Source organism: Corvus cornix, chromosome 1A (assembly GCF_000738735.6).
Source record: "Corvus cornix cornix isolate S_Up_H32 chromosome 1A, ASM73873v5, whole genome shotgun sequence".
Lineage (NCBI taxonomy): Eukaryota > Metazoa > Chordata > Aves > Passeriformes > Corvidae > Corvus > Corvus cornix.
This window is the reverse complement of record NC_047057.1, coordinates 42,329,276-42,345,164: the sequence shown is the minus strand read 5'-3', so window position 1 is coordinate 42,345,164 and position 15,889 is coordinate 42,329,276. Positions and strand designations below refer to the sequence as shown.

The 15,889-nt window shown below is 41.0% G+C and overlaps 1 long non-coding RNA gene across 1 annotated transcript; it reads left to right on the top strand.

The window, feature by feature from the left end:
* The first annotated feature begins 1,055 nt into the window (after positions 1–1,055).
* LOC109143244 lies at positions 1,056–8,748 on the top strand. The gene is made up of 3 exons (XR_002043266.2): positions 1,056–1,155; positions 1,795–2,041; positions 7,895–8,748. It is a non-coding gene; the product is annotated as an uncharacterized LOC109143244 (long non-coding RNA).
* The last annotated feature ends 7,141 nt before the right edge of the window (positions 8,749–15,889 follow it).

Genomic DNA, 15,889 nt, shown 5'->3' with positions numbered 1-15,889 from the left:
CCAGTTCTTAGTGTGGAAGTAGCTTAGCTCCTTCTGCTCAATCCCCCTGCATTCTTTTTTTCTGGCCTCTATGCTTTTTTTTGTTGTTTTTGTTTGGCTGGTTGCTTTTGATGCTACTCTGCTGAAGCATAAATAAATTTTTCACAGGGAAGTTAGTAAGTCGTGACTCTACAGTACAAAAGGATAATAACGGAAAGAAAATGAAGTTATTTGGCTTGAGCTGAAATGCTTCCTATAATACATTGCAAACTAGTTTACTGGAAATGTGAAGAAGCTAAGTTAATACCTCAGATTAGCTTTAATGATTTTTCAGGACAACAACATGCAACCTAAGGGAAGAGTTCTACAACCCTTACTCAAGCCAAGGATATTTAAGTCTCTGGGACTGGGTTTTGTATCAACTGGCAATAAATAAAGAAACACAAAACATGCTTCTCAGAACAGAAGGTTTTTTGGGTTAACTAAGAAGTCACGTTGGAGAGACTTAGTCAGGCATGTCCTTTCTTAGGTGCCACTTATTAAATATTTGCTTTCCCTGAAGCAAAATGGGTGCTTTGCATGTTAATTTACAGCAGAACATGTCTTGTGTTTCAGTTTTAACCTGGTGGCATGTTCCAGATTTGATACAGCCATGCATTTAAGTAATTATCTGGAAGGCAGAGCCAGGGACAGTAACGCAGTCTGGAATTTAGCCACCAGAATACACCAGAGGAAGACAAATCCTCAGAGCCCCAAGGTAGCACAGAAATCACCTTGAAAGAATAAGCTGAATTCTCCTTGTGTCTTGCTACTGATGTAAAACAGAAAAAAACCCAGACCCCACAAACCCAAGCATTTCTATTATGATTACTACTGCTAAACCTAATTAACTCTCAGTATGTGCCAGACATAGCAGACCTGATTAAAGTCTTCTGTTCTGGTGTTAAAAGATAATCCAAGGCCTTTAAGCTTTTATTCAGATGCCTATGATTTTGTTAGAACACTTGCTGTACAGCATATGCTAATTAGAATTTTTGGTCTACATCAAGGAAGGAAGGAAGGAAGGAAGGAAGGAAGGAAGGAAGGAAGGAAGGAAGGAAGGAAGGTGCCAGTGGTAGCTCCTGGAGTTCCTCTGGAGTTCCTCTGGAGTTCCTCTGCTCTCTGCAAGAACTTAGGGTATTTCTTTCTTAATCACCTCTCCTGGAGATTAACTTCACCTTTGTTTCACTTCAACCTCATTGAATTGATGTTCCTTACCTTGCTATATGTCATTCAGGCTGGTGGAAGACTGATGTTTGAGGATAAAGGTGTATTTTGGCTCCAGCTGAGAGCTAGTTTTGTTGCTGCAGTGGAGTTCTTTCAAATTCAGAGAAAAAAAAATTAAGTATGTAATTTGTTTTTTTCTGAGACATTCCACTTTGCACCAGAGCACACTCAGAGCAACTGTCATGAGCCTGGTGTATCACAGTCCATGGTTTTGACAGGAGAATCAGTAGCACAAGATGTTGTGTAGTAGGAAGTGATTCTATGCTCAGTTAATTAAAATCCGCAATATGACACGTAAAGCGGATTTGATTATAGTTCATTGTCTCAAAGACTTTATTGTTGGGAAGAAGAGGGGCAGGTTGCTTGCTTTTATTTTGAAGTAGTTCTATAATTTATGGTAGGTTCCTAGCTTAGTTATTAGAAAAAGACATGTAGTACTTTTTGGTACTTTCTTGTTTGCTAGAACTCATCAAGTGTCCCAATGTTTGTCTGTAAAGATTTACCTAATGCAGCCCTTTGACAAGTGGCATGTGTCCTCATTTGTTTCAGGGGAGTCTTTTCCACTTCTACTGAAGCTAAAGTCTGCTGTGAACACTGAGTGAAGAGGTGGAGAATCAGGGGTCCTATTTATGGCTTTCTAAGTCCATAGAAATAATCACAGGGAAATTTTGAAAGAGATCTTTAATTACCTAACACTCCTCCTGAAAAGTAATCTCCTGTCAAATCCAGCTGTGCAATGGGACAGCTAGTTACCTGAGGCTTTGTTACACTTTTTAAAGAAGCCAACAAAACAACTGTAAGTATTTTTTATTGTCAAGTGTATTTTTTGAGATATTAATTTGAGTTCTGACTTAGAAGTTTGCTGGGCCGATTCAGATGGCCATTTTTTCATGTCAGAAAATATTTACAGCTATGTGTGGGAGTTCCTTCAGAAGTGCAACACAATTTTTCTTCAGACACTGTTAATATTTCAGGTTGACACTATGTTAGAAAAATACAGAAACTGTTTTTCTTGACATTTGGGTTATGCTATCTGAAATTCATTTCAATGGCAACAAGAAGCATTGGTGCAAATGGCACCCTTTTATGAAAGGAAATCCTGCTGTACTAAATCATTACTGTAACCCTATAATCCTAAACTGAGAGAAGACTTCAAAGGACTGAGTTTTACTCCTGCTTTCACATCAGGCAATCAGTAATGCACAAGTATTTGCATATGTGAAAAGCTGGCACAGTTGATATAGTGATAACAAAGCACGGTTATATAGAATTTTCACTGTTGCCACCATTTTAAAGTTCACTAAAAAAAAGTATCCTTTCAGCTTTTTTTAATTTGTTTGATAAATTTTGAAGCTTTGTCATTTAAATTTTCAGATTTTTTTTTGTAGCAGCTGTGAAAGACAACAATATAAAAAGAGTAGTCTATGATTTACAGCTATAAATTTTATATAGCTGTTAGTGAAAGAAGGTTTTCATTTCCATTCTGGCAAGATCATTGTTATAAATGAATTCCCTCTTCGGAGGCTAAAAAAATCTACAGAAATATTTGTGGGATAACCTTTCTTTTAATCACTACTTTTGCTTAGGTCTTTACCTATCTCTCTGTCCATTGCTTGTTCTGTGCATATTTGCCTTTATTTCTGTTCTTCCCTTTCTGTTTGTCATTCTTGGTCCTTATTATTTTCTCAGTATTTGGCTTTCTCATGCATGCTTTTAATGTACCTTTGCTTTTCTTAAATCTTTCTGTGTGCTTGTATTCTCTGAAAGTGCAGGGTTATGTTTGGCAATCAGTAACTCAGGGATTGAGTGACTGATCACACTGAATTAATGCTGCATCTCTGGTATCCTCCCATCACCTTTCTCAGCCTGCTTCTTTCTGACACTCCGAGGATTTTTTGTGCTACTGTGCCAGAGTAGGAAAATAGCATAAGCTTGCTCTGAGATAGTTGCTTTCTCTGCCGTGGTCTAATTTGCTCCTTCTCAGCCTTGCATATTTCATTGCCTTGCCAGAAGTTGCAATATCCTCCCTGCTTTGTCTGCAAATGAGCCCATACATTTTTGGTGAAGCTCTGTCCTTACACTCCACAGCGAGCCAAGGGGAATGTGCTGATTGTGACTCTGCTTCAGGATGTTCATATTGTGCTAATGCCACAGGACTGGCACAGGCTATTACCTTAATATATGGTATGTGACAACATACTTCTGCTGCGATTCAGCATCTCAGCCTTGTTACTACAATTTTTCTTACCATTTTGTGTGGCTCAGAACCTCATGTGGGTATTATTTACAAAGCTAAGATTTTTACCATTGCTCTTATTGATTTTGTGTGAGCTCTTCTCAGAACAAAACATGGACTTTTGGCTTATAGTAGTAGGAAAGACATGGTGTGCTGTCATGTTTGAGAGGCTGAGGCATACAGTAAAATTTGCTGGACAGCCTTTTTGATTCCCATGGATACATCAATTCCGACTGATATATTGTTGACCAATATTGCCCCTATCACCTGCAGGAAATGAGTGGACAAGTAACTGAGCTGTCAGCTTGAATCAGAGAATGAAAATAGTCATAGCTGCATGCCTCGTAAAAGTCAGTGGTGCAATTTTCCCTTGAAAAGAGTAATTGCTTTTTTTCCCTGTTTCTAAAGCAAAACTTCAGGTCTTAAAAAGGAACAACACAAAGTATTTATGACTCTGGAAATCCTTTCATAAAATGAGGATTCCCTTTAATGGTTTCCCATGTAAAAGTAGAAATATTTTAGGAGGGTAATGGATATATGGCGATAGAATAAAAATTCAATGTCAATGACTGAATGACCTTAAGTCAGTTTTCTGACTCCTTTCCTATTCACAGGAGTACCAGAACAGTAACACTGAAGGCAGCAAGTTTATAACTGGTATAGAGATACAGCCAAAAAAACCCCCCCAAACCCGTGAAATTTCATCTCACTGACAACTTTAAACAAGATTAATTTGGGAAAGGCCAGTATTACTGTAGGCACTCTAGCTTATTAAAAAAAGGGCTTTCAGGGAACATGGTCAATGCAAATTTAGAGATAAATATAAACATACTCTTTGTGTCAGGATTGTTCGAAACATGCCTAAATGTTTGGTGTTGTGTATGTGTTAGTTTTGCACGCACCTCTGAGACCTTTAGTGCTGGTTTACTGTCGGACAGGCTATCAGATTTGACTTGCCATGTCTGAAGTGACTGGCTAATTGCTGTGTTTGTGGGACAGCATAGAAAATCTCTGGGTTTACCTGGGCCAGAGCAGATGCTGCTGCAAAATTGATGGAGCTGGACAAGGGGAATGCAGTGCGAGATGGTCACTGGAGACTTTGGTCTAGAGAGCACATGCAGCACGGAATGGCACTAAAGGGCAGGAGAAGGGTCAGACACAGCAACTCCATCAGGTCCTTGCTCCCAGCAGGTCTGCATTCATCTGTTGTTGAATAAGGAGTTCATGGGGAACTGTCAGCTTGACTTCTTTCACAAGTGCTAATTTCATCCCACATCATTAACCTATTTCTTTTAAAATCCTATTCTTTACACTGACATTAACTCTCATTAGTTGATGGAACATAAAAAGCTCCTTTTTGAAAGTGGCTTATACAAAAATGTTCTTTAATAAAGAAGACCATGTCTAGATGTAACACTGTAGATAATTCTTGCTAGGATAAAAGTAATTTCCTTGTTAAGGGAAAAAAAATTAGAATCATAGAATATGGTGAGTTGGAAGGGACCCATCAAGATCATCGAGTCCAACTCCTGGCCCTGCACAAGACAGCACAAGAGTCACACTATGTGCCTGAGAACATTGTCCAAATGCTTCCTGAACTCTGTCAGGCTTGGTGCTGTGACGACTTCCCTTGGGAACCTGTTCAGTGCCCAACCAGCCTCTGGGTGAAAAACGTTTTCCTGATATCCAACCTAAACCCTCCCTGACTCAGCTTCAGGTCATTTCCTCAAGTCCTGTCACTGATGCCGAGAGTGAAGAGATCAGTATTTGCCCCTCCATTTCCCCTCATGAGGATGTTGAAGACCACAATGAGGTCTCCACTCAGTTTGCTCTCCTCCGGGATGAGCAAACCAAGTTTCCTCAGCCACTCCTCTTAAGGCTTCCCCTCCAGGTTCTTCACTGTCCCTCATGGTCCTCATTTGGACAATCTGTAATAGCTTAATGTCTTTCTTATATTGTGGTGCTGAAAACTGCACACAGAACTCAAGGTGAGGTTGCACCAGTGCAGAGCAGAGCAGCACAATCACTTCCTCCAACTGGTGGGCAATGCTGTACTTAATAGAATTGCCTTTGAAAAAAAGAACAATGTTTTATGATGATTGAAATTTGCATACTTCTTCTTGCAGCCCCAGAAACACCCCCCCCCACACCTCTCCCTTGCCTTTCTATTAATATACTGTCATGATAAGTGTTCTTACTGTTACCACCACATACTCTTCTAAAAAAGTGCCAGTGGGAAAATTGTACATAAAGTATGACAAGGAAGCAAAAGCTCAAGTCTCTGAGAGCTGAGGTATTTTACATACAAACAGACAATAAGATGTTTTGAAATGATGTCAAGTGTGAGATTTTGGCACGAGGATGTAATGGATCATCATTTCTAGTCTCACAAACCTTAGTGGTTGTGAAAATTAGGAATCACTGTTAACAGCTAATTGTTCCCACTCATGAAGTTCCTGCTTTGGCTTCAGGCTTGAAGAGCATCCTGTGAACATTAACATTGCTCACTTTTTCCACTTCTGACAGTTTCTCTATAAAAGAATTTACCTCTCCCCACAAACCTTGCCTTTTGCTGAATGGCCAGGGACGCCATGCTGCCACTGCACTGTGACGCAGGATCCTGCCTGGAATCACTCAGGCGTGACTTAGGCACCAGCTCAGTATAGGGCTGCCCAGCTTGATGTTGCACAGGTTTGTTTTTTCCATTGCCTCCAGTCACTACCAGAAAATATACTGGGACACTGCCCATGCCTAGAAGATGCTGCAGCACAGGAGGGACTTTCCAGGATATCTGCTGAATTCATGTGACTGCTGAACACACTGTATTTCACTTCTCAGGACTGACAGCATGGCCAGATCCACAGCCTTGCTCATTTGGGCTAATGAAACCCTAACAGAGTGGTAAAGTAATTCCAGGTTTTCACCCCATATTGCAGGCATGAGTAAATGCTTCCAAAGGGGTTTAATAGGCTGCAGAATGCTGTAATCAGTTTGCAGTATCAAGTACAGCTTCAGTTCTCTCACTTCCTAGCCAGTCTTCCTGACTTCCAGAAGTCCTGGACTAAAGGTCAGTGTTTGCATGGGAAATACAGGTTTCTGCTGCTTGGTCAGGTAATGGTGAAGGTCATATGCAATGGCTACTGGAAAGCTCCAGTGTATCAGACACTGCACAGTCCACACTCATGGTTTCCCTGTACAACACAAAGAATGCAAAGGATCCTTAGGACAGGACTTAGGATTTGTTATTCTAACCAACAGTCCAGTGAGCACTGAATTTTATTGGAGAAGCTGAGAAACATCAGCTGAGATCTATCTGCCTAGGGGCTACCAGGATTGAATAGGCAAGGAAGAGAGTGGGAAATGCAGGATCCAGCACAGTACAAAAAAAAAAAAGACCAGAACTGTATGTGGGGGCTGCCTACTCTACAAGGCAGGAAACAATGGAACTCCCCAAAATTAGAGTCCTGCAAAGAAGGTAGATAACTAAGTTTTTCAACAGAGAAAGGTGACTGGTAAAAAACTCTACTTGGCATAACAAAAATCTTAAAGCATATTTAATTACAAAATCTGTCCACTTCAGATCCTGATAAGCTCCAGTTTATACTTATAATGTGTAAGCAATCAAAAAGGAAGTAGCTTCTGGGAATGAAGTACTTTTATTTGTATTTACAAATGCGTGCACGCAAACATCCTCACCCATTTATTTCTGTACACACAAGCCCACAACATATGTATATTTATATTAGTGTGCTCTCCAGGATGTAATTCTGGAGTGCTTGGCTGAGCACAAAGGTTTAAAACAGGCTTGGGGTTTGGAGACCTTCCATTTGCAGACTGGCGTGCATGGCTGGCTATGCACAGGAGAGCTGTGGTGAGACTGAAGGGGTAGGCTATTGTAGGGCTGGGGTAATAATTTTTAAAATCATCCACTTTGTCAAATGCAATATTTTAAGACTATTCCTCCAAATGTCTTGTTTCCTCCAAAATGTCACCAAGGAAATTTTCCCTCTAATGAGGCAGACAGTTGTAGCAAGTCTCACTGCTCACAGAAGGGGCTGGGTGATTCAGACAGGCAGTGATGATCAATGAGCAATGCTGCATACAGTATGTCACAAATGGAACAAAAAGGTTAGGGACATCTGAATGAGGGAGTTGAGCTGTCACCATCAGCCTTGCCTCCGGGTTTCATTCTGAAAATTGCAGGGAAGTTGTGCTCTTCCTCCCTCGAGATTTGCATAGGACATTTGCTGCATCAAGGATTCCTTCTAGTGGAAGCAGCTAGAAGAAAGGGGGAAGTCAGATAGCAGAGTGTCTCTGTGCGCTGTGCTGTTGCCAAGCAGATTATGTGCTGTAATCTGTAAGCACTGAACTGTGTTTGAATTATGAGGAACCTCTCCCTTGCTTTTGTTTTAGCCCGCTTGGAGAGGCGATATTTCCGGACTGCTAATGTCACAGCGTGACCTGTTAATAACCTGCAAGAGCCTTCCTCCACTCCGCTGCCTCCTGCTCCCCCAGGACCCGGCAGCTGCCGTCACATGGATCGAATGCCTGCCTTCTATGCGCTTCATTGAGAAAAATTCAAGCATGTGGCCTGAGGTTCCCCTGATGACTGTCTGGGGATGATGATTTCTACCATCTGTTCTGGCTGCCTGTGGCTCCCGGAAACACCGAGGTGTATGTTGCTTCTGGCCATACGTGGGATTCCTAATGAAACCTCAGCTGCTGTCCAACTGTCTGTGAATATCAGATGGGTTTGAATTATCTTCCGCCAAGAGGGGAGGGAGAAGCACTTTGTTTAACTCTTTAATCTGAACCACTAGACAGCACATGCATAATCACAGGGTACAAAGCCGCTGAATTATTAGCATCTGCATCACGGTGGCAGCTGTAGCGTTTGCACGTGTGCTGGGTCTGTCTCATTCAAGATGCCCAGGCTGGTTGTTTCCAGGCTAAATATAAAACCTCGAGTGAAATTCATCTTACTTTAGCTCACTTGGAAGCCTTATAATTATACCAGAGATTTATTTGATCCCTTCACTTCTGACTTGTGTTAAAGACACATTTCAGACATATAAATTGCATATCAGTATATGAAAAAGGTTGCTTATCAAATGTTTTAAATGCAGCTGAGGAATTGCAGCATTTCCAAAGTTATTTATTGAGATAGAGGAAGTCAGGGCAAATTGATATTAGTTTTGATATATGAAAGAGACTTTTGTGCAAAAAACCTTTGTAACGAATAAACACAAATCACTTCTCTTTCAGGATTTGATATCCTGTCTGTTTTTTTCCCTGTAGTCTATCATTTAGGAACCTTTTCTTGATGTTTGCTGCATATCAGATTTTAGTGGATGTTGAGAGTCACTATATCACCCAGAAGACCACATCTTAATAAAAACAATTTGACGTTCTTTCTTGTTAGAATTGTCTAGACTTCATCCCGTGATATTTACACTGTTTTCTCCATTCATACACATACTATTTTCTTTGAATGAATAGGTGGTCTCAGTAAAAAAACACTGAGTTTTATGTGGTCAGAAAAATTGTTGACAGTCAGTCCTGCAGCAGAGAAGTTTTTACAGAGTTGCTGAACAGATCAGGAGTAACTGCTTACATTTCTTGCAGTCATTGTTCAGGCAGAGATATGCTAAGTATAAGACTTGCAAGAGACCTCAAAGGGAAAAGGAAAAGGAAAAGGAAAAGGAAAAGGAAAAGGAAAAGGAAAAGGAAAAGGAAGGAGACAACTAGCAGTAGGCAGCAGTGACAGCCTTGGGTTGTTACACATTAAGGGAAGAGTATCAGTGCATGGTACTGGATGCTTCACATTTTCAGATTCAAGTTAAACACCTCTGAAGCATGACCTCATGCACTTATTTTTAGAGGTTGTTTTTCTACTAATATTGTGGATGCTAATCAAAGAATGTGAAAACACTTCTTAGCAATGGCTTACCAAAGGGCGTTTGTTTTTGCTTTTGGAGCTTTTTTTTTTATGCCATGAGACACAACAGCAATCTGCAAATGCATTCAGCAGCTAGTGCATAGGCATGGGGTGGGAGTCAGGGTTCCCACCACTGCTGGAATTTCTTTCTCTTATCGACTGACTCATGCAGAGATGTGCACATATCTCTTGCATATGCATACTGTCAGAAATCAGTATCAGGATAGAAGGCTTGAAAGTAGATAGTACCAGAAAATTCAGTAAGGCTTGGAAAAAAAAAAAATTCTACTTTACTGATCCTTTTTTATTAAAAAAAAACAAAAAAAACAAACCCCGCCATTCAAAGACACAGGAGCTATGTACAGAAACATTTCATGCATTTATTTTCTCCAGCCTGGAATGACCCAGTATCTACCTCTGCCTTCATCTTTAAAGCAGATTTTCTTTTAGCAATGAATGCAAGGCTACTGGCTTTTAGCAAACATGAGCGAGATAAGGACACACAAATACAGGAAAGGTGATTTGTCTATAATGTAAAGCTTCTCTGGCAGCATTTCTTTTTTTGTGTCTGGATACAGGAAAATTTATCTGTACTACCAGCGGCTGGCCAAAAAAAAAACCAAACCCAACCCCCCCCCCCAAAAAACACCCCACCAACAGAAAAAAACCCAACCCCAAAAACAAACCCCTTACAAGTCCCTTACTTTTAAAAATAGTTAGCTTTCAGCCCAGAGTTTTTTAAGGGAAATCTGGGGTTTCTTTCTTCTCTCTGCATAGATCTCTGCATCACTGAAGAGAGATTTGACAAATGGAGACAGCTTGTAACAATGTACTTGGAGCTCTGAAAGACTAAAATAAGTCATCGAAATCATTCCAAAAAGGATTTTTTCATGAAGCTGTCTAAAAATATGTCACAGAGAATTTCTTTCCCCCTTTTACCACTCCTCTTTTTTGTTTGAAGCAAGGTGGGTATTTATACTTAGCTGCATATCATTATTTGTGATTTCCCTTTTCTGTTAGTCACATCACGTCTTGGCTTGCAGTCACAAGTGACGTAAGATATTGCAAAATGTCACTAATAAATATGTTAAGGGACAGTGAACTAGAAATAAACATGGAGATCCCAAAGTGAATCTCATCATCAAGTTCTTCTGCCATAGTCCAGTTTTGATGAAATTTAGATTATGATGAAACATTTGTAAGAATTATTCTGAAATGGAAAAATATACTCTGCAATTTCTAGGTCTCAAAGGATGACTGTAAGGGGAAAAACATGAAAGCTTCCCTTCTTCTGTCACTTGAAATATTTCTTTTAGGCTTAGAGGGCTGTTAGAGGGATTTGAATATACATACCTGTGGGAATATTTGGCCGGAAGGGATTCTTTTTGGGTTGCTATTGAGAGGGGACTGTTGCACTGAATTCCCAGGCATCTGTGCCACAAAACCACAGGGAAGGTTGAGGAGAACTTCACAGATGATAGAGGAAGAAATGGCTGTCAGAGCAATTTTTTTGCTAGCATGACATAAGAAAGTCTGCATTTCCAAATACACCTATATGCATTCCCTGCTCCAGGTTATGAACATACAGCCTGACATATGGCAAGGGTCTGGCTTACACAGGTGCTGAGCACTTACCTTTATGGTTGTGGTGTTGATAGCTTGCAGTTCTGAAAAAGAAATTTATGATTTCTCAGCACAGGCATCCATTAATGGATGCATGCAGTAAAAGTTTCTGAATGGCTAAACTTTAGTATACCCGATCAGGGTTTGTGTGTGATTAGTGTGGTTAGTTATTGAGTGTTAGCTATCTATAAATGAAGGAAATTTCAGTGCTGAGGGGCTCTTTTTTCAAAAGCCCTAGAAGAACCCGGCCTTCCCATATAATTCAGACCATAAAGAATCACAGAATCACAGAAGAGAATCCTAAACTTTCAGAGCCCTTCTAAGCAGTCTTGTTATATAGAGAGGAGGATTAAATTTTACATGGACTAAATAGTAGCTTCTCTAATCAAGCGAATATGTCAGGCAGTGGAGTACTTTGCTATGGAATATATGCAGGTGCTGTCAGTCAAGATGCTCATAAGACTGGCTGAAACTCTAGAAATAAACAGGTAAGATTAATTCTATGCTAAAATAAGGTTCTAATGTGACTCCCCACCTCTAAAGGAATGGTGACATTCCTTTGCAGTGGCAAACTCAGAGCAAAGAATAGTAAACACTGAGTAAGGGAATAGTTTGCCAGAAAAGTGTCCCATCTTCAGAGTAACCTTTTGACTGCCCTAGGTTTTCCTGTCTGACTGCTGCTTCAAGGAATTGATACAGTACCTGGTGGCCAGCAAGGTTTCTTATGACAGCAAGTGCATACACAAATAGTCAGAAGCTGCTGGGCTTCCTAGAAGGATATTTTAAATAACCTTACAAGATCTTAGGTAAACCATTTGGACTGGCCATCACGGAAAGCCCAGACTTTTGCAAGTGTGTAAGTAACTTCATGGGGCTTTGTTTCCTGAAGAACACAAGCAGATACGAAAAGGGGCAGTAGATAATGACACAAAAACATTGTTTTGTCACTTCTTTCAGTTAAATCACATCCCAAATTCTTACAATACACAACACGGATTAGTGAAAATTTCAGCGAAAGACAGACAAAATCTGGTTCTGGAGAACTGGTGTGATTGCTTGGTAGCCTTGATCCCTGATTGTCACTGTTATCCCCAGAGAGATGGCAAAAATCACAACGTAAGTCCAGGTCAGATGTGTACGGCCAAAGCGACCTCATTTAATCACCCATACCTTTTATATCATGGTTGGCAAAAGAGAAATTACATGACTGGCCTATTGACCCACCACCTCCCAAGGTGATAGGTTGAGCAGTAAGACACCCATTTCCATATATTATTCTTAAAGAAGAAAAGTAATTTTCACAGTTCTCATAACAACCTGCAGGTGCAGAAATGGTTTACATTCTCTCAAACTGTTGCCCATCCAGTTTGCATGAGAACGTAAGCTTTCACAGAGAAGCTGTGAGAAGCTGGATTTCTCTAACTGCCCTCTCATGAGAAAGAAAAGTTTCACAGGAAAATTCCTCTGCCAGCCCTTCCTAGCATCCACACCTGATAGGCAACCCATGAAGAGCAGTGTTCCATCATCTTATTTTAATCCAGAGTTTAGGCCAAATTCTGTTATGCTCGGAAGTTTTAAGTCCTCATTTACCTATGAGGTTAATGGGACTATTGAAGGAATAAGACATTTCATTAAGGTAATTGAGTGTGTGAGACTGTCTCTTTGCTAGTATGCTGTTTTCTTATTTTGCTTTCATGTTTTAATTGTCCTTATATTCCCATTCTATGTGTTCATGCACAGCATTCCTCAGTTAAACTGTTGCACTACAAAAAAGACTGTCAATAACAAAAAAGATAATAAATGATATGGTATCAGGCATGACTGTAGGAATGCCCTTATTATGAAAATTTTTGTGATAGAGACCTTTTTTGCTAGCAACTAAGAATGGAGAGTGTTGTTTTGCATCTAATGTATCTTTTGTGTTTCCATGGACTCAAAAAAACTTTTCATTAATTTTCACAGCTGAGGAGAAAGGAACAACATCCCAAAAAGCTGGATAACTTTCTCCTACCAGGGTCTCCTCAGAGACACTTGCACATTAAGGGAAAGCACACAGTTTCAGTTTCAATGAATGCCATTCTTATTTATTCTGGGTGCAGTTGATAGGGTGACTCACTGCTTTGCTAATGAAAATCTGGTGGTTTGCCTTTAAAAAAATGCATTCTGAATACATTCAAGCAAAACAGATTTTACTTACTACCTTTGTTCTGCTATTTTAAGGGTAGGATTAGAGGACAATGCTAATAGGTTGAATTAAAGAGACATGTTTGTCCCTGCATGAGCATGAAATGAAAGCACACAATTGAAATCCCAGTGAACTAGAAAGGAAGGTGTGCAGTGAGTAATAGCAGGTGTACAGGTCTTTGTGTCTTGAACGAGGTGTAATGTGATTGCAATCTCTGCCTTCTGGTGCACCTGTGAATAAGAACATGACACAAAGGAAGAAAACGGGGTCACATCCTCCCTTAGTGTAAAATGTCATAGCTCTGCTGAAGTAAATGGGACTCTGCTTAATCACCTTAGGTAAGGATTTCATCCTTTCAGCTGGAACCTTGCCAGACTGCCACGTAGGTGTCACTCCACCCCACCTGATCTTCGGCTTTCATTCACTTAGGTAGACGGCTGGAATGCTCTTTCCTGTAACCTGGATCCTGAGGCTATGCCTTCATGGGAGGAAAGCTCTGATTGCACTCCTGCAAACAGTGATGGCTGCCCTGGGTCTCAGGCACACCTGTCCCTGAACCACTACTCCATGGTCCCACTTCTCTAGGATGTGCGTGCATGAGTATATACACACACACATATTTTACATGGGATCAAACAATGTATTACTTTTTGTTTTACTAACATAAAAAATATGCAGATCTAGGGGGAAGAATAATGCACTGAAACCCAAAAGCATTTTTTCTTCTATTTTCTGTTAGCAGAATTTTGTTTGGGTTTTGTATCTCTGTGTCCCTGTTCCTTATCTTTCTGCCAAGTCATGAAGAACCTCTTCCTCTCTGCTGCCTACTGACGTGTTTGTTCATTTCTCATAGCCAAACTGAACACAATCCTCTGGCTGCTGTAAAGGTATGCTCCTTTCTCCCCACCCAGATGCCTACTGAGTAATTCTGTGACATTTCTTGATCTATACCACCTCTGTGTTCTTAAATGAGGCAATTACCTAGGATTTTCTACTTTCACATTCAGCAGTAAAGAAAGCCCAATTTTCCTCCAGCTTTATCGAATCAATTTTTCAGTACAGGTTCACCTGAAAAGATGGGATTTTTGGTTTGGCTACAGATTGCTGTTCTTTGTCTTTGAGAGATATTACTCAGCTTTTGGCAGTAAATGTGTCTGTAGTAATTATATTCTAGAATACTAGTTATTTTATATTAACAATTTAGTAAATTCTTTATTTGCATGAGCTTTATTTAGTTGCCATCACAGATAGATTGTCTTGCCAAGTCCCAGGAGCATTTTTATTGTTTAACAATTCCAAAGACAATTTTTAAAGGTAGGTACAGATTATCACAGAATTACAGAATCTCTGGGGTTGGAAGTGACCCCTGGAGATCATCTAGTCCAATCCTCTTTCCCCCTCAAAGCAGGTTCACCTGGAGCAGGCTACACAGGATCACGCCCAGTCAGGTTTTAAATGTCTCCAGAGAAGGAGACTCTACAGCCTCTCTGGGAAGACTCTCCCCACAGTCTGTGCTCTCCACAGTAAAGGAGTTCTTCCTTATGTTCAAGTGGAACTTCCTGTGCATCAATTTCTGCCTGTTTCCCCTTGTCCTGTTGCTGGGAACCACTGAAAAGAGTCTGGCCCTATTCTTTTGACACCTGCTGTTAAGACATTTGTGTGCCTTGACAGTATCCCCTCTCACTTGTCTCCTCTCCAGACTAAACAGGCCCAGCTCCCTCTGCCTATCCTCATGAGAGAGATGCTTCAGACCCCTCATCATAGCCTTCCTCTGGGCCCTTTCTAGTAGATCCTTGTCTTTCTTGTCCTGAGAAGCCCGGAACTGGACGCAGCACTCCAGATCTGGCCTCACCAGGGCTGAGCAGAGGGGCAGGATCACCTCCCTTGACCTGCTGGCAATGCTCTTCCTAATGAACCCCAGGATCTTATTGGCCTTCTTGGCCACAAGGTCACTGGTGGCTCATGGACAGCTTGTTGTCTACCAGGACCCCCAGGTCCTTCTCTGCAGAGCTGCTTTCCAGCAGGTCAGCCCCCAGCCTGTACTGCTGTGTGGGGTTATTCTTTACCAGGTGCAGGACCCTCATTTGCCTTTGTTGAACTCCATTAAGTTCCTTTCCCCTCAAGTCTCCAATCTGTCCAGGTCTCTCTGAATGGCAGCACAGCCTTCTGGTATGTCAGTCACTGCTCCCAGTTTTGTACTGTCTGCCAGCTTACACTCTGGCCCTTCATCCACTTCATTGATGAATGAGTTAAACAAGACCAAAGCCAGTACTGACCCCTGGAGAACATCACTATGTTACATCCAGCTGCCTGTAGAAGGCCTGATAGATTTTTTTACCTGTCAAGGTGGCTGCTACTAAACACCCACAATAGCATCACCACGTTATCCTGCCCCTTAATTCTTACCCACAGGCTCTCAACACATTCTTCATCCAGCCCTAAGCAGAGCACCATACATTCCAGTTGCTCTCCCTTATATAAAGAGCAGCTCCACCACCTTGATTAGTTGCCTGCCTTTCCTAAAAAGTACATAGCCATCCATGACAACATTCCAGTCATGTGTGCTATCCCACCATGTCTCTGTAATCCCAGTGAGATCATGGTTGACACACAGATCTCTAATTCTTCCTGTTTATTCCCCATGCCATATGTGTTGCTGTAC